The following is an 18,912-nucleotide window of genomic DNA, read 5'->3' as shown; positions in this document are numbered from 1 at the left end:
GGAGTCTCAGATGTAGCGTGAAAAGTCATAACTTTTCCACAATACCTGACAACCATTCAATTTCTGAGTTTCCGTGGCTCAATGGTTAGCGCGTTAGGCTGTTAACAAATAGGTTGGTGGTTCGAGCCCACCCGGGAGCGGTGTTATGGGATCTCAAATGTAACGTAAAAAGTCAGAGTTTTTTCCACAATACCTGACGAACACTTAATTTTTGGGCTTCCGTGGCGCAATGGTTAGCGCGTTCAGCTGTTAACCGAAAGGTTGGTGGTTCGAGCCCACCCGTTAGCGGTGTTATGGGATCTCAAATGTAACGTAAAAAGTCAGAGTTTTTCCACAATACCTGACGAACATTTAATTTTCAGGCTTCCGTGGCGCAATGGTTAGCGCGTTCAGCTGTTAACCGAAAGGTTGGTGGTTCGAGCCCACACGGAAGCGGTGTTATGGGATGTCAAATGTAACGTAAAAAGTCAGAGTTTTTCCACAATACCTGACGAACATTTAATTTTCAGGCTTCCGTGGCGCAATGGTTAGCGCGTTCAGCTGTTAATCGAAATGTTGGTGGTTCGAGCCCACCCGGAATCGGTGTTGTGGGGTCTCAAATGTAACGTAAAAAGGCAAAGTTTTTCCACAATACCTGACGAACATTTATTTTTTGGGCTTCCGTGGCTCAATGGTTAGCGCGTTAGGCTGTTAACAAATAGGTTGGTGGTTCGAGCCCACCCGGGAGCGGTGTTATGGGATCTCAAATGTAACGTAAAAAGTCAGAGTTTTTTCCACAATACCTGATGAACACTTAATTTTTGGGCTTCCGTGGCGCAATGGTTAGCGCGTTCAGCTGTTAACCGAAAGGTTGGTGGTTCGAGCCCACCCGGGAGCGGTGTTATGGGATCTCAAATGTAACGTAAAAAGTCAGAGTTTTTCCACAATACCTGACGAACATTAAATTTTTGGGCTTCCGTGGCGCAATGGTTAGCGCGCAGCGCGATCAGCTGTTAACCGAAAGGTTGGTGGTTCGAGCCCACCCGCGAGAGGTGTTGTGGGGTCTCTGATGTAGCGTGAAAAGTCATAACTTTTCCACAATACCTGACAACATTTAATTTCTGAGCTACCGTGGCTCAATGGTTAGCGCGTTCGGCTGTTAACCAATAGGTTGATGGTTCGAGTCCACCCGGGAGCGGTGTTATGGGATCTCAAATGTAACGTAAAAAGTCAGAGTTTTTCCACAATACCTGACGAACATTAAATTTTTGGGCTTCCGTGGCGCAATGGTTAGCGCGTTCGGCTGTTAACCGAAAGGTTGGTGGTTCGAGCCCACCCGGGAGCGGTGTTGTGGGGTCTCAAATGTAACGTAAAAAGTCAGAGTTTTTCCACAATACCTGACGAACATTTAATTTTTAGGCTTCCATGGCGCAATTTTTAGTGCGTTCAGCTGTTAACCGAAAGGTTGGTGGTTCGAGCCCACCCGGAAGCGGTGTTGTGGGGTCTCAAATGTAACGTAAAAAGTCAGAGTTTTTCCACAATACCTGACGAACATTAAATTTTTGGGCTTCCGTCGCGCAATGGTTAGCGCGCAGCGCGTTCAGCTGTTAACCGAAAGGTTGGTGGTTCGAGCCCACCCGCGAGAGGTGTTGTGGGGTCTCTGATGTAGCGTGAAAAGTCATAACTTTTCCACAATACCTGACAACCATTTAATTTCTGAGCATCCGTGGCTCAATGGTTAGCGCGTTCGGCTGTTAACCAATAGGTTGGTGGTTCGAGCCCACCCGGGAGCGGTGTTGTACGGTCTCAAATGTAACGTGAAAAGTCAGAGTTTTTCCACAATACCTGACGAACATTTAATTTTTGGGCTTCCGTGGCGCATTTTTTAGCGCGTTCAGCTGTTAACCGAAAGGTTGGTGGTTCGAGCCCACCCGGGAGCGGTGTTGTGAAGTCTCAAATGTAACGTAAAAAGGCAAAGTTTTTCCACAATACCTGACGAACATTTATTTTTTGGGCTTCCGTGGCGCAATGGATAGCGCGTTCGGCTGCTAACCGAAAGGTTGGTGGTTCGAGCCACACGGGAGCGGTGTTATGGGATCTCAAATGTAACGTAAAAAGTCAGAGTTTTTCCACAATACCTAACGAACATTTATTTTTTGGGCTTCCGTGGCGCAATGGATTGCGCGTTCGGCTGTTAACCGAAAGGCTGGTGGTTCGAGCCCACCCGGGAGCGGTGTTATGGGATCTCAAATGTAACGTAAAAAGTCAGAGTTTTTCCACAATACCTGACAACCATTCAATTTCTGAGCTTCCGTGGCTCAATGGTTAGCGCGTTCGGCTGTTATCCAATAGGTTGGTGGTTCGAGCCCACCCGGGAGCGGTGTTATGGGATCTCAAATGTAACGTAAAAAGTCAGAGTTTTTCCACAATACCTGACGAACATTTAATTTTTGGGCTTCCGTGGCGCAATTTTTAGAGCGTTCAGCTGTTAACCGAAAGGTTGGTGGTTCGAGCCCACCCGGGAGAGGTGTTGTGGGGTCTCAGATGTAGCGTGAAAAGTCATAACTTTTCCACAATACCTGACAACCATTTAATTTCTGAGCTTCCGTGGCTCAATGGTTAGCGCGCTAGGCTGTTAACCAATAGATTGGTGGTTCGAGCCCACCCGGTAGCGGTGTTATGGGATCTCAAATGTAACGTAAAAGTCAGAGTTTTTCCACAATACCTGACGAACATTTAATTTTTGGGCTTCCGTGGCGCAATGGTTAGTGCGTTCGGCTGTTAACCGAAAGGTCGGTGGTTCGAGCCCACCCGGGAGCGGTATTGTGAATTCTCAAATGTAACGTAAAAAGGCAAAGTTTTTCCACAATACCTGACGAACATTTATTTTTCGGGCTTCCGTGGCGCAATGGATAGCGCGTTCGGCTGTTAATCGAAAGGTTGGTGGTTCGAGCCCACACGGGAGCGGTGCTATGGGATCTAAATGTAACGTAAAAAGTCAGAGTTTTTCCACAATACCTAACGAACCTTTATTTTTTGGGCTTCCGTGGCGCAATGGATTGCGCGTTCGGCTGTTATCCGAAAGGTTGGTGGTTCGAGCCCACACGGGAGCGGTGTTATGGGATCTCAAATGTAACGTAAAAAGTCAGAGTTTTTCCACAATACCTAACGAACATTCAATTTTTGGGCTTCCGTGGCGCAATGGTTAGCGCATTCAGCTGTTAACCGAAAGGTTGATTGTTCGAGCCCACCCGGAAGCGAAGTTATGGGATCTCAAGTGTAACGTAAAAAGTCAGAGTTTTTCCACAATACCTGACAACCATTCAATTTCTGAGCTTCCGTGGCTCAATGGTTAGCGCGTTCGGCTGTTATCCAATAAGTTGGTGGTTCGAGCCCACCCGGGAGCGGTGTTATGGGATCTCAAATGTAACGTAAAAATTCAGAGTTTTTCCACAATACCTGACGAACATTTAATTTTTGTGCTTCCGTGGCGCAATGGTTAGCGCGTTCAGCTGTTAACCGAAAGGTTGGTGGTTCGAGCCCACCCGGGAGAGGTGTTGTGGGGTCTCAAATGTAACGTGAAAAGTCAGAGTTTTTCCACAATACCTGACGAACATTTATTTTTTGGGCTTCCGTGGCGCAATGGATAGCGCGTTCGGCTGCTAACCGAAAGGTTGGTGGTTCGAGCCACACGGGAGCGGTGTTATGGGATCTCAAATGTAACGTAAAAAGTCAGAGTTTTTCCACAATACCTAACGAACATTTATTTTTTGGGCTTCCGTGGCGCAATGGATTGCGCGTTCGGCTGTTAACCGAAAGGTTGGTGGTTCGAGCCCACCCGGGAGCGGTGTTATGGGATCTCAAATGTAACGTAAAAAGTCAGAGTTTTTCCACAATACCTGACAACCATTCAATTTCTGAGCTTCCGTGGCTCAATGGTTAGCGCGTTCGGCTGTTATCCAATAGGTTGGTGGTTCGAGCCCACCCGGGAGCGGTGTTATGGGATCTCAAATGTAACGTGAAAAGTCAGAGTTTTTCCACAATACCTGACGAACATTTAATATATGGGCTTCCTTGGCCCAATGGTTAGCGCGTTCAGCTGTTAACCGAAAGGTTGGTGGTTCGAGCCCACCCGGGAGAGGTGTTGTGGGGTCTCAAATGTAACGTAAAAAGTCAGAGTTTTTCCACAATACCTGACGAACATTTAATTTTTGGGCTTCCGTGACGCATTTTTTAGCGCGTTTAGCTGTTAACCGAAAGGTTGGTGGTTCGAGCTCACCCGGGAGAGGTGTTGTGGGGTCTCAGATGTAGCGTGAAAAGTCATAACTTTTCCACAATACCTGACAACCATTTAATTTCTGAGCTTCCGTGGCTCAATGGTTAGCGCGCTCGGCTGTTAACCAATAGATTGATGGTTCGAGCCCACCCGGAAGCGGTGTTATGGGGTCTCAGATGTAGCGTGAAAAGTCATAACTTTTCCACAATACCTGACAACCATTTAATTTCTGAGCTTCCGTGGCTCAATGGTTAGCGCGTTCGGCTGTTAACCAATAGGTTGGTGGTTCGAGCCCACCCGGTAGCGGTGTTATGGGATCTCAAATGTAACGTAAAAAGTCAGAGTTTTTCCACAATACCTGACGAACATTTAATTTTTGGGCTTCCGTGGCGCAATGGTTAGCGCGTTCAGCTGTTAACCGAAAGGTTGGTGGTTCGAGCCCACCCGGGAGAGGTGTTGTGGGGTCTTAAATGTAACGTAAAAAGTCAGAGTTTTTCCACAATACCTGACGAACATTTATTTTTTGGGCTTCCGTGGCGCAATGATAAGCGCGTTCAGCTGTTAACCGAAAGGTTGGTGGTTCGAGCCCACCTGGAAGCGGTGTTGTGGAGTCTCAGATGTAGCGTGAAAAGTCATAACTTTTCCACAATACCTGACAACCATTCAATTTCTGAGTTTCCGTGGCTCAATGGTTAGCGCGTTAGGCTGTTAACAAATAGGTTGGTGGTTCGAGCCCACCCGGGAGCGGTGTTATGGGATCTCAAATGTAACGTAAAAAGTCAGAGTTTTTTCCACAATACCTGACGAACACTTAATTTTTGGGCTTCCGTGGCGCAATGGTTAGCGCGTTCAGCTGTTAACCGAAAGGTTGGTGGTTCGAGCCCACCCGTTAGCGGTGTTATGGGATCTCAAATGTAACGTAAAAAGTCAGAGTTTTTCCACAATACCTGACGAACATTTAATTTTCAGGCTTCCGTGGCGCAATGGTTAGCGCGTTCAGCTGTTAATCGAAATGTTGGTGGTTCGAGCCCACCCGGAAGCGGTGTTGTGGGGTCTCAAATGTAACGTAAAAAGGCAAAGTTTTTCCACAATACCTGACGAACATTTATTTTTTGGGCTTCCGTGGCTCAATGGTTAGCGCGTTAGGCTGTTAACAAATAGGTTGGTGGTTCGAGCCCACCCGGGAGCGGTGTTATGGGATCTCAAATGTAACGTAAAAAGTCAGAGTTTTTTCCACAATACCTGATGAACACTTAATTTTTGGGCGTCCGTGGCGCAATGGTTAGCGCGTTCAGCTGTTAACCGAAAGGTTGGTGGTTCGAGCCCACCCGGGAGCGGTGTTATGGGATCTCAAATGTAACGTAAAAAGTCAGAGTTTTTCCACAATACCTGACGAACATTAAATTTTTGGGCTTCCGTGGCGCAATGGTTAGCGCGCAGCGCGATCAGCTGTTAACCGAAAGGTTGGTGGTTCGAGCCCACCCGCGAGAGGTGTTGTGGGGTCTCTGATGTAGCGTGAAAAGTCATAACTTTTCCACAATACCTGACAACCATTTAATTTCTGAGCATCCGTGGCTCAATGGTTAGCGCGTTCGGCTGTTAACCAATAGGTTGGTGGTTCGAGCCCACCCGGGAGCGGTGTTGTACGGTCTCAAATGTATCGTAAAAAGTCAGAGTTTTTCCACAATACCTGACGAACATTTAATTTTTGGGCTTCCGTGGCGCAATGGTTAGCGCGTTCGGCTGTTAACCGAAAGGTTGGTGGTTCGAGCCCACCCGGAAGCGGTGTTGTGGGGTCTCAAATGTAACGTAAAAAGTCAGAGTTTTTCCACAATACCTGACGAACATTTAATTTTCAGGCTTCCGTGGCGCAATGGTTAGCGCGTTCAGCTGTTAACCGAAAGGTTGGTGGTTCGAGCCCACACGGAAGCGGTGTTATGGGATGTCAAATGTAACGTAAAAAGTCAGAGTTTTTCCACAATACCTGACGAACATTTAATTTTCAGGCTTCCGTGGCGCAATGGTTAGCGCGTTCAGCTGTTAACCGAAAGGTTGGTGGTTCGAGCCCACCCGGAAGCGGTGTTGTGGGGTCTCAAATGTAACGTAAAAAGGCAAAGTTTTTCCACAATACCTGACGAACATTTATTTTTTGGGCTTCCGTGGCGCAATGGATAGCGCGTTCGGCTGTTAACCGAAAGGTTGGTGGTTCGAGCCCACACGGGAGCGGTGTTATGGGATCTCAAATGTAACGTAAAAAGTCAGAGTTTTTCCACAATACCTGACGAACATTTAATTTTCAGGCTTCCGTGGCGCAATGGTTAGCGCGTTCAGCTGTTAACCGAAAGGTTGGTGGTTCGAGCCCACCCGGAAGCGGTGTTGTGGAGTCTCAGATGTAGCGTGAAAAGTCATAACTTTTCCACAATACCTGACAACCATTCAATTTCTGAGTTTCCGTGGCTCAATGGTTAGCGCGTTAGGCTGTTAACAAATAGGTTGGTGGTTCGAGCCCACCCGGGAGCGGTGTTATGGGATCTCAAATGTAACGTAAAAAGTCAGAGTTTTTCCACAATACCTGACGAACATTAAATTGTTGGGCTTCCGTGGCGCAATGGTTAGCGCGTTCGGCTGTTAACCGAAAGGTTGGTGGTTCGAGCCCACCCGGGAGCGGTGTTGTTGGGTCTCAAATGTAACGTAAAAAGTCAGAGTTTTTCCACAATACCTGACGAACATTTAATTTTTAGGCTTCCGTGGCGCAATGGTTAGCGCGTTCAGCTGTTAACCGAAGGGTTGGTGGTTCGAGCCCACCCGGAAGCGGTGTTGTGGGGTCTCAAATGTAACGTAAAAAGTCAGAGTTTTTCCACAATACCTGACGAACATTTAATTTTTGGGCTTCCGTGGCATATTTTTTAGCGCGTTCAGCTGTTAACCGAAAGGTTGGTGGTTCGTGCCCACCCGGGAGAGGTGTTGTGGGGTCTCTGATGTAGCGTGAAAAGTCATAACTTTTCCACAATACCTGACAACCATTTACTTTCTGAGCTTCCGTGGCTCAATGGTTAGCGCGTTCGGCTGTTAACCAATAGGTTGGTGGTTCGAGCCCACCCGGGAGCGGTGTTATGGGATCTCAAATGTAACGTAAAAAGTCAGAGTTTTTCCACAATACCTGACAAACATTAAATTGTTGGGCTTCCGTGGCGCAATGGTTAGCGCGTTCGGCTGTTAACCGAAAGGTTGGTGGTTCGAGCCCACCCGGGAGCGGTGTTGTGAAGTCTCGAATGTAACGTAAAAAGGCAAAGTTTTTCCACAATACCTGACGAACATTTACTTTTTGGGCTTCCGTGGCGCAATGGTTAGCGCGTTCGGCTGTTAACCGAAAGGTTGGTGGTTCGAGCCCACCCGGGAGCGGTGTTGTGGGGTCTCAAATGTAACGTAAAAAGTCAGAGTTTTTCCACAATACCTGACGAACATTTAATTTATAGGCTTCCAAGGCGCAATGGTTAGCGCGTTCAGCTGTTAACCGAAAGGTTGGTGGTTCGAGCCCACCCGGGAGCGGTGTTGTGGGGTCTCAAATGTAACGTAAAAAACAGAGTTTTTCCACAATACCTGACGAACATTTAATTTTTAGGCTTCCATGGCGCAGTTTTTAGCGCGTTCAGCTGTTAACCGAAAGGTTGGTGGTTCGAGCCCACCCGGAAGCGGTGTTGTGGAGTCTCAGATGTAGCGTGAAAAGTCATAACTTTTCCACAATACCTGACAACCATTCAATTTCTGAGTTTCCGTGGCTCAATGGTTAGCGCGTTAGGCTGTTAACCAATAGGTTGGTGGTTCGAGCCCACCCGGGAGCGGTGTTATGGGATCTCAAATGTAACGTAAAAAGTCAGAGTTTTTCCACAATACCTGACAAACATTAAATTGTTGGGCTTCCGTGGCGCAATGGTTAGCGCGTTCGGCTGTTAACCGAAAGGTTGGTGGTTCGAGCCCACCCGGGAGCGGTGTTGTGAAGTCTCGAATGTAACGTAAAAAGGCAAAGTTTTTCCACAATACCTGACGAACATTTACTTTTTGGGCTTCCGTGGCGCAATGGTTAGCGCGTTCGGCTGTTAACCGAAAGGTTGGTGGTTCGAGCCCACCCGGGAGTGGTGTTGTGGGGTCTCAAATGTAACGTAAAAAGTCAGAGTTTTTCCACAATACCTGACGAACATTTAATTTATAGGCTTCCAAGGCGCAATGGTTAGCGCGTTCAGCTGTTAACCGAAAGGTTGGTGGTTCGAGCCCACCCGGGAGCGGTGTTGTGGGGTCTCAAATGTAACGTAAAAAGTCAGAGTTTTTCCACAATACCTGACGAACATTTAATTTTTAGGCTTCCGTGGCGCAATGGTTAGCGCGTTCAGCTGTTAACCGAAAGGTTGGTTTTTCGAGCCCACCCGGAAGCGGTGTTGTGGGGTCTCAAATGTAACGTAAAAAGGCAAAGTTTTTCCACAATACCTGACGAACATTTATTTTTTGGGCTTCCGTGGCGCAATGGTTAGCGCGTTCAGCTGTTAACCGAAAGGTTGGTGGTTCGAGCCCACCTGGAAGCGGTGTTGTGGAGTCTCATATGTAGCGTGAAAAGTCATAACTTTTCCACAATACCTGACAACCATTCAATTTCTGAGTTTCCGTGGCTCAATGGTTAGCGCGTTAGGCTGTTAACAAATAGGTTGGTGGTTCTAGCCCACCCGGGAGCGGTGTTATGGGATCTCAAATGTAACGTAAAAAGTCAGAGTTTTTTCCACAATACCTGACGAACACTTAATTTTTGGGCTTCCGTGGCGCAATGGTTAGCGCGTTCAGCTGTTAACCGAAAGGTTGGTGGTTCGAGCCCACCCGGGAGCGGTGTTATGGGATCTCAAATGTAACGTAAAAAGTCAGAGTTTTTCCACAATACCTGACGAACATTTAATTTTCAGGCTTCCGTGGCGCAATGGTTAGCGCGTTCAGCTGTTAACCGAAAGGTTGGTGGTTCGAGCCCACACGGAAGCGGTGTTATGGGATGTCAAATGTAACATAAAAAGTCAGAGTTTTTCCACAATACCTGACGAACATTTAATTTTCAGGCTTCCGTGGCGCAATGGTTAGCGCGTTCAGCTGTTAACCGAAGGGTTGGTGGTTCGAGCCCACCCGGAAGCGGTGTTGTGGGGTCTCAAATGTAACGTAAAAAGTCAGAGTTTTTCCACAATACCTGACGAACATTTAATTTTTGGGCTTCCGTGGCATATTTTTTAGCGCGTTCAGCTGTTAACCGAAAGGTTGGTGGTTCGTGCCCACCCGGGAGAGGTGTTGTGGGGTCTCTGATGTAGCGTGAAAAGTCATAACTTTTCCACAATACCTGACAACCATTTACTTTCTGAGCTTCCGTGGCTCAATGGTTAGCGCGTTCGGCTGTTAACCAATAGGTTGGTGGTTCGAGCCCACCCGGGAGCGGTGTTATGGGATCTCAAATGTAACGTAAAAAGTCAGAGTTTTTCCACAATACCTGACAAACATTAAATTGTTGGGCTTCCGTGGCGCAATGGTTAGCGCGTTCGGCTGTTAACCGAAAGGTTGGTGGTTCGAGCCCACCCGGGAGCGGTGTTGTGAAGTCTCGAATGTAACGTAAAAAGGCAAAGTTTTTCCACAATACCTGACGAACATTTACTTTTTGGGCTTCCGTGGCGCAATGGTTAGCGCGTTCGGCTCTTAACCGAAAGGTTGGTGGTTCGAGCCCACCCGGGAGCGGTGTTGTGGGGTCTCAAATGTAACGTAAAAAGTCAGAGTTTTTCCACAATACCTGACGAACATTTAATTTATAGGCTTCCAAGGCGCAATGGTTAGCGCGTTCAGCTGTTAACCGAAAGGTTGGTGGTTCGAGCCCACCCGGGAGCGGTGTTGTGGGGTCTCAAATGTAACGTAAAAAACAGAGTTTTTCCACAATACCTGACGAACATTTAATTTTTAGGCTTCCATGGCGCAGTTTTTAGCGCGTTCAGCTGTTAACCGAAAGGTTGGTGGTTCGAGCCCACCCGGAAGCGGTGTTGTGGAGTCTCAGATGTAGCGTGAAAAGTCATAACTTTTCCACAATACCTGACAACCATTCAATTTCTGAGTTTCCGTGGCTCAATGGTTAGCGCGTTAGGCTGTTAACCAATAGGTTGGTGGTTCGAGCCCACCCGGGAGCGGTGTTATGGGATCTCAAATGTAACGTAAAAAGTCAGAGTTTTTCCACAATACCTGACAAACATTAAATTGTTGGGCTTCCGTGGCGCAATGGTTAGCGCGTTCGGCTGTTAACCGAAAGGTTGGTGGTTCGAGCCCACCCGGGAGTGGTGTTGTGGGGTCTCAAATGTAACGTAAAAAGTCAGAGTTTTTCCACAATACCTGACGAACATTTAATTTATAGGCTTCCAAGGCGCAATGGTTAGCGCGTTCAGCTGTTAACCGAAAGGTTGGTGGTTCGAGCCCACCCGGGAGCGGTGTTGTGGGGTCTCAAATGTAACGTAAAAAGTCAGAGTTTTTCCACAATACCTGACGAACATTTAATTTTTAGGCTTCCGTGGCGCAATGGTTAGCGCGTTCAGCTGTTAACCGAAAGGTTGGTTTTTCGAGCCCACCCGGAAGCGGTGTTGTGGGGTCTCAAATGTAACGTAAAAAGGCAAAGTTTTTCCACAATACCTGACGAACATTTATTTTTTGGGCTTCCGTGGCGCAATGGTTAGCGCGTTCAGCTGTTAACCGAAAGGTTGGTGGTTCGAGCCCACCTGGAAGCGGTGTTGTGGAGTCTCATATGTAGCGTGAAAAGTCATAACTTTTCCACAATACCTGACAACCATTCAATTTCTGAGTTTCCGTGGCTCAATGGTTAGCGCGTTAGGCTGTTAACAAATAGGTTGGTGGTTCTAGCCCACCCGGGAGCGGTGTTATGGGATCTCAAATGTAACGTAAAAAGTCAGAGTTTTTTCCACAATACCTGACGAACACTTAATTTTTGGGCTTCCGTGGCGCAATGGTTAGCGCGTTCAGCTGTTAACCGAAAGGTTGGTGGTTCGAGCCCACCCGGGAGCGGTGTTATGGGATCTCAAATGTAACGTAAAAAGTCAGAGTTTTTCCACAATACCTGACGAACATTTAATTTTCAGGCTTCCGTGGCGCAATGGTTAGCGCGTTCAGCTGTTAACCGAAAGGTTGGTGGTTCGAGCCCACACGGAAGCGGTGTTATGGGATGTCAAATGTAACATAAAAAGTCAGAGTTTTTCCACAATACCTGACGAACATTTAATTTTCAGGCTTCCGTGGCGCAATGGTTAGCGCGTTCAGCTGTTAACCGAAGGGTTGGTGGTTCGAGCCCACCCGGAAGCGGTGTTGTGGGGTCTCAAATGTAACGTAAAAAGTCAGAGTTTTTCCACAATACCTGACGAACATTTAATTTTTGGGCTTCCGTGGCATATTTTTTAGCGCGTTCAGCTGTTAACCGAAAGGTTGGTGGTTCGTGCCCACCCGGGAGAGGTGTTGTGGGGTCTCTGATGTAGCGTGAAAAGTCATAACTTTTCCACAATACCTGACAACCATTTACTTTCTGAGCTTCCGTGGCTCAATGGTTAGCGCGTTCGGCTGTTAACCAATAGGTTGGTGGTTCGAGCCCACCCGGGAGCGGTGTTATGGGATCTCAAATGTAACGTAAAAAGTCAGAGTTTTTCCACAATACCTGACAAACATTAAATTGTTGGGCTTCCGTGGCGCAATGGTTAGCGCGTTCGGCTGTTAACCGAAAGGTTGGTGGTTCGAGCCCACCCGGGAGCGGTGTTGTGAAGTCTCGAATGTAACGTAAAAAGGCAAAGTTTTTCCACAATACCTGACGAACATTTACTTTTTGGGCTTCCGTGGCGCAATGGTTAGCGCGTTCGGCTGTTAACCGAAAGGTTGGTGGTTCGAGCCCACCCGGGAGCGGTGTTGTGGGGTCTCAAATGTAACGTAAAAAGTCAGAGTTTTTCCACAATACCTGACGAACATTTAATTTATAGGCTTCCAAGGCGCAATGGTTAGCGCGTTCAGCTGTTAACCGAAAGGTTGGTGGTTCGAGCCCACCCGGGAGCGGTGTTGTGGGGTCTCAAATGTAACGTAAAAAACAGAGTTTTTCCACAATACCTGACGAACATTTAATTTTTAGGCTTCCATGGCGCAGTTTTTAGCGCGTTCAGCTGTTAACCGAAAGGTTGGTGGTTCGAGCCCACCCGGAAGCGGTGTTGTGGAGTCTCAGATGTAGCGTGAAAAGTCATAACTTTTCCACAATACCTGACAACCATTCAATTTCTGAGTTTCCGTGGCTCAATGGTTAGCGCGTTAGGCTGTTAACCAATAGGTTGGTGGTTCGAGCCCACCCGGGAGCGGTGTTATGGGATCTCAAATGTAACGTAAAAAGTCAGAGTTTTTCCACAATACCTGACAAACATTAAATTGTTGGGCTTCCGTGGCGCAATGGTTAGCGCGTTCGGCTGTTAACCGAAAGGTTGGTGGTTCGAGCCCACCCGGGAGCGGTGTTGTGAAGTCTCGAATGTAACGTAAAAAGGCAAAGTTTTTCCACAATACCTGACGAACATTTACTTTTTGGGCTTCCGTGGCGCAATGGTTAGCGCGTTCGGCTGTTAACCGAAAGGTTGGTGGTTCGAGCCCACCCGGGAGTGGTGTTGTGGGGTCTCAAATGTAACGTAAAAAGTCAGAGTTTTTCCACAATACCTGACGAACATTTAATTTATAGGCTTCCAAGGCGCAATGGTTAGCGCGTTCAGCTGTTAACCGAAAGGTTGGTGGTTCGAGCCCACCCGGGAGCGGTGTTGTGGGGTCTCAAATGTAACGTAAAAAGTCAGAGTTTTTCCACAATACCTGACGAACATTTAATTTTTAGGCTTCCGTGGCGCAATGGTTAGCGCGTTCAGCTGTTAACCGAAAGGTTGGTTTTTCGAGCCCACCCGGAAGCGGTGTTGTTGGGTCTCAAATGTAACGTAAAAAGGCAAAGTTTTTCCACAATACCTGACGAACATTTATTTTTTGGGCTTCCGTGGCGCAATGGTTAGCGCGTTCAGCTGTTAACCGAAAGGTTGGTGGTTCGAGCCCACCTGGAAGCGGTGTTGTGGAGTCTCAGATGTAGCGTGAAAAGTCATAACTTTTCCACAATACCTGACAACCATTCAATTTCTGAGTTTCCGTGGCTCAATGGTTAGCGCGTTAGGCTGTTAACAAATAGGTTGGTGGTTCGAGCCCACCCGGGAGCGGTGTTATGGGATCTCAAATGTAACGTAAAAAGTCAGAGTTTTTTCCACAATACCTGACGAACACTTAATTTTTGGGCTTCCGTGGCGCAATGGTTAGCGCGTTCAGCTGTTAACCGAAAGGTTGGTGGTTCGAGCCCACCCGGGAGCGGTGTTATGGGATCTCAAATGTAACGTAAAAAGTCAGAGTTTTTCCACAATACCTGACGAACATTTAATTTTCAGGCTTCCGTGGCGCAATGGTTAGCGCGTTCAGCTGTTAACCGAAAGGTTGGTGGTTCGAGCCCACACGGAAGCGGTGTTATGGGATGTCAAATGTAACATAAAAAGTCAGAGTTTTTCCACAATACCTGACGAACATTTAATTTTCAGGCTTCCGTGGCGCAATGGTTAGCGCGTTCAGCTGTTAACCGAAATGTTGGTGGTTCGAGCCCACCCGGGAGCGGTGTTATGGGATCTCAAATGTAACGTAAAAAGTCAGAGTTTTTTCCACAATACCTGATGAACACTTAATTTTTGGGCTTCCGTGGCGCAATGGTTAGCGCGTTCAGCTGTTAACCGAAAGGTTGGTGGTTCGAGCCCACCCGGGAGCGGTGTTATGGGATCTCATATGTAACGTAAAAAGTCAGAGTTTTTCCACAATACCTGACGAACATTAAATTTTTGGGCTTCCGTGGCGCAATGGTTAGCGCGCAGCTCGATCAGCTGTTAACCGAAAGGTTGGTGGTTCGAGCCCACCCGCGAGAGGTGTTGTGGGGTCTCTGATGTAGCGTGAAAAGTCATAACTTTTCCACAATACCTGACAACCATTTAATTTCTGAGCTACCTTGGCTCAATGGTTAGCGCGTTCGGCTGTTAACCAATAGGTTGGTGGTTCGAGTCCACCCGGGAGCGGTGTTATGGGATCTCAAATGTAACGTAAAAAGTCAGAGTTTTTCCACAATACCTGACGAACATTAAATTTTTGGGCTTCCGTGGCGCAATGGTTAGCGCGTTCGGCTGTTAACCGAAAGGTTGGTGGTTCGAGCCCACCCGGGAGCGGTGTTGTGGGGTCTCAAATGTAACGTAAAAAGTCAGAGTTTTTCCACAATACCTGACGAACATTTAATTTTTAGGCTTCCATGGCGCAATTTTTAGTGCGTTCAGCTGTTAACCGAAAGGTTGGTGGTTCGAGCCCACCCGGAAGCGGTGTTGTGGGGTCTCAAATGTAACGTAAAAAGTCAGAGTTTTTCCACAATACCTGACGAACATTAAATTTTTGGGCTTCCGTCTTGCAATGTTTAGCGCGCAGCGCGTTCAGCTGTTAACCGAAAGGTTGGTGGTTCGAGCCCACCCGCGAGAGGTGTTGTGGGGTCTCTGATGTAGCGTGAAAAGTCATAACTTTTCCACAATACCTGACGAACATTAAATTTTTGGGCTTCCGTGGCGCAATGGTTAGCGCGCAGCGCGTTCAGCTGTTAACCGAAAGGTTGGTGGTTCGAGCCCACCCGCGAGAGGTGTTGTGGGGTCTCTGATGTAGCGTGAAAAGTCATAAATTTTACACAATAATTGACAACCATTTAATTTCTGAGCATCCGTGGCTCAATGGTTAGCGCGTTCGGCTGTTAACCAATAGGTTGGTGGTTCGAGCCCACCCGGGAGCGGTGTTGTGGGGTCTCAAATGTAACGTAAAAAGTCAGAGTTTTTCCACAATACCTGACGAACATTTAATTTTCAGGCTTCCGTGGCGCAATGGTTAGCGCGTTCAGCTGTTAACCGAAAGGTTGGTGGTTCGAGCCCACCCGGAAGCGGTGTTGTGGGGTCTCAAATGTAACGTAAAAAGGCAAAGTTTTTCCACAATACCTGACGAACATTTATTTTTTGGGCTTCCGTGGCGCAATGGATAGCGCGTTCGGCTGTTAACCGAAAGGTTGGTGGTTCGAGCCCACACGGGAGCGGTGTTATGGGATCTCAAATGTAACGTAAAAAGTCAGAGTTTTTCCACAATACCTGACGAACATTTAATTTTCAGGCTTCCGTGGCGCAATGGTTAGCGCGTTCAGCTGTTAACCGAAAGGTTGGTGGTTCGAGCCCACCCGGAAGCGGTGTTGTGGAGTCTCAGATGTAGCGTGAAAAGTCATAACTTTTCCACAATACCTGACAACCATTCAATTTCTGAGTTTCCGTGGCTCAATGGTTAGCGCGTTAGGCTGTTAACAAATAGGTTGGTGGTTCGAGCCCACCCGGGAGCGGTGTTATGGGATCTCAAATGTAACGTAAAAAGTCAGAGTTTTTCCACAATACCTGACGAACATTAAATTGTTGGGCTTCCGTGGCGCAATGGTTAGCGCGTTCGGCTGTTAACCGAAAGGTTGGTGGTTCGAGCCCACCCGGGAGCGGTGTTGTTGGGTCTCAAATGTAACGTAAAAAGTCAGAGTTTTTCCACAATACCTGACGAACATTTAATTTTTATATTAAAAATCGAGGTACATTTTTATTTATTGATCAATCGAGATGAAATCACTTTTAATGAGTATTTGATGTATTTAAGCTAAATTCGGTCAAAAATTTGTCCAGAAAAAAATGCATTCAAAATTGTACCGAAAAAATCGCATGCTTTTTTTCTTCGAGACACAAAATCCGTGACGATTTCTTATTGAAAATTGAATTTTAACAGTTTTTTGAATGAATATCGTTATATTTGCTTGAATTAAAGCAAAAAGTACAAAAAATTTGGTTTCAGCATTTATATTTGAAAATAGTGAAAAAATTCTCAAAAAGTGCTTCTCTGGTCGAGAAACGTCGATTTTGAAAATTTTATTAAAAATCGAGGTACATTTTTATTTATTGATCAATCGAGATGAAACCACTTTTAATGAGTATTTTATAGGTAAATAAGCTGAATTCAGTCAAAAATTTGTACAGAAAAAAAATGCTTTCAAAAGTGAACCGAAAAAATCGCATGTTTTTTTTTTCAAGGTAAAAAAATCCGTGACAACGATTTCTTATTGAAAATTGAATTTTAACAGTTTTTTGAATGAATATCGTTATATTTGCTTGAATTATAGCAAAAAGTACAAAAACTATGGTTTCAGCGGTTATATTTGAAAATAGTGAAAAAATTCTCAAAAAGTGCTTCTCTGGTCGAGAAACGTCGATTTTGAAAATTTTATTAAAAATCGAGGTACATTTTTATTTATTGATCAATCGAGATGAAATCACTTTTAATGAGTATTTGATGTATTTAAGCTAAATTCGGTCAAAAATTTGTCCAGAAAAAAATGCATTCAAAATTGTACCGAAAAAATCGCATGTTTTTTTTTCAAGGTAAAAAAATCCGTGACAACGATTTCTTATTGAAAATTGAATTTTAACAGTTTTTTGAATGAATATCGTTATATTTGCTTGAATTATAGCAAAAAGTACAAAAACTATGGTTTCAGCGGTTATATTTGAAAATAGTGAAAAAATTCTCAAAAAGTGCTTCTCTGGTCGAGAACCGTCGATTTTGAAAATTTTATTAAAAATCGAGGTACATTTTTATTTATTGATCAATCGAGATGAAACCACTTTTAATGAGTATTTTATAGTTAAATAAGCTGAATTCAGTCAAAAATTTGTACAGAAAAAAAATGCATTCAAAAGTGAACCGAAAAAATCGCATGTTTTTTTTTCAAGGTAAAAAAATCCGTGACAACGATTTCTTATTGAAAATTGAATTTTAACAGTTTTTTGAATGAATATCGTTATATTTGCTTGAATTATAGCAAAAAGTACAAAAACTATGGTTTCAGCGGTTATATTTGAAAATAGTGAAAAAATTCTCAAAAAGTGCTTCTCTGGTCGAGAAACGTCGATTTTGAAAATTTTATTAAAAATCGAGGTACATTTTTATTTATTGATCAATCGAGATGAAATCACTTTTAATGAGTATTTGATGTATTTAAGCTAAATTCGGTCAAAAATTTGTCCAGAAAAAAATGCATTCAAAATTGTACCGAAAAAATCGCATGTTTTTTTTTCAAGGTAAAAAAATCCGTGACAACGATTTCTTATTGAAAATTGAATTTTAACAGTTTTTTGAATGAATATCGTTATATTTGCTTGAATTATAGCAAAAAGTACAAAAACTATGGTTTCAGCGGTTATATTTGAAAATAGTGAAAAAATTCTCAAAAAGTGCTTCTCTGGTCGAGAACCGTCGATTTTGAAAATTTTATTAAAAATCGAGGTACATTTTTATTTATTGATCAATCGAGATGAAATCACTTTTAATGAGTATTTGATGTATTTAAGCTAAATTCGGTCAAAAATTTGTCCAGAAAAAAATGCATTCAAAATTGTACCGAAAAAATCGCATGCTTTTTTTCTTCGAGACACAAAATCCGTGACGATTTCTTATTGAAAATTGAACTTTAACAGTTTTTTGAATGAATATCGTTATATTTGCTTGAATTAAAGCAAAAAGTACAAAAAATTTGGTTTCAGCATTTATATTTGAAAATAGTGAAAAAATTCTCAAAAAGTGCTTCTCTGGTCGAGAAACGTCGATTTTGAAAATTTTATTAAAAATCGAGGTACATTTTTATTTATTGATCAATCGAGATGAAACCACTTTTAATGAGTATTTTATAGGTAAATAAGCTGAATTCAGTCAAAAATTTGTACAGAAAAAAAATGCATTCAAAAGTGAACCGAAAAAATCGCATGTTTTTTTTTTCAAGGTAAAAAAATCCGTGACAACGATTTCTTATTGAAAATTGAATTTTAACAGTTTTTTGAATGAATATCGTTATATTTGCTTGAATTATAGCAAAAAGTACAAAAACTATGGTTTCAGCGGTTATATTTGAAAATAGTGAAAAAATTCTCAAAAAGTGCTTCTCTGGTCGAGAAACGTCGATTTTGAAAATTTTATTAAAAATCGAGGTACATTTTTATTTATTGATCAATCGAGATGAAACCACTTTTAATGAGTATTTGATGTATTTAAGCTAAATTCGGTCAAAAATTTGTCCAGAAAAAAATGCATTCAAAATTGTACCGAAAAAATCGCATGTTTTTTTTTCAAGGTAAAAAAATCCGTGACAACGATTTCTTATTGAAAATTGAATTTTAACAGTTTTTTGAATGAATATCGTTATATTTGCTTGAATTATAGCAAAAAGTACAAAAACTATGGTTTCAGCGGTTATATTCGAAAATAGTGAAAAAATTCTCAAAAAGTGCTTCTCTGGTCGAGAACCGTCGATTTTGAAAATTTTATTAAAAATCGAGGTACATTTTTATTTATTGATCAATCGAGATGAAATCACTTTTAATGAGTATTTGATGTATTTAAGCTAAATTCGGTCAAAAATTTGTCCAGAAAAAAATGCATTCAAAATTGTACCGAAAAAA

The 18,912-nt window shown here is 44.3% G+C and overlaps 4 non-coding genes across 4 annotated transcripts; all 4 read left to right on the top strand.

Moving 5' to 3' along the window:
• Positions 1-1,993: 1,993 nt before the first annotated feature.
• TRNAS-GCU (transfer RNA serine (anticodon GCU)) lies at positions 1,994-2,065 on the top strand. The gene has a single exon. It is a non-coding gene; the product is annotated as a tRNA-Ser (tRNA).
• A 1,542-nt stretch (positions 2,066-3,607) lies between these two features.
• TRNAS-GCU (transfer RNA serine (anticodon GCU)) lies at positions 3,608-3,679 on the top strand. Its single transcript has one exon. It is a non-coding gene; the product is annotated as a tRNA-Ser (tRNA).
• Positions 3,680-5,967: 2,288 nt separating this feature from the next.
• TRNAN-GUU (transfer RNA asparagine (anticodon GUU)) lies at positions 5,968-6,040 on the top strand. Its single transcript has one exon. It is a non-coding gene; the product is annotated as a tRNA-Asn (tRNA).
• A 3,896-nt stretch (positions 6,041-9,936) lies between these two features.
• On the top strand, positions 9,937-10,009 carry TRNAK-CUU (transfer RNA lysine (anticodon CUU)). The gene has a single exon. It is a non-coding gene; the product is annotated as a tRNA-Lys (tRNA).
• The last annotated feature ends 8,903 nt before the right edge of the window (positions 10,010-18,912 follow it).

The sequence above is a fragment of the Phalangium opilio genome, unplaced genomic scaffold (assembly GCF_054372755.1).
Source record: "Phalangium opilio isolate 3A_F unplaced genomic scaffold, DU_Popi_V2 ptg000505l_1, whole genome shotgun sequence".
In the NCBI taxonomy this organism is placed as follows: Eukaryota; Metazoa; Arthropoda; class Arachnida; order Opiliones; family Phalangiidae; genus Phalangium; species Phalangium opilio.
The sequence above is the reverse complement of the archived record's forward strand: the minus strand, read 5'-3'. Positions and strand labels throughout refer to the sequence as shown.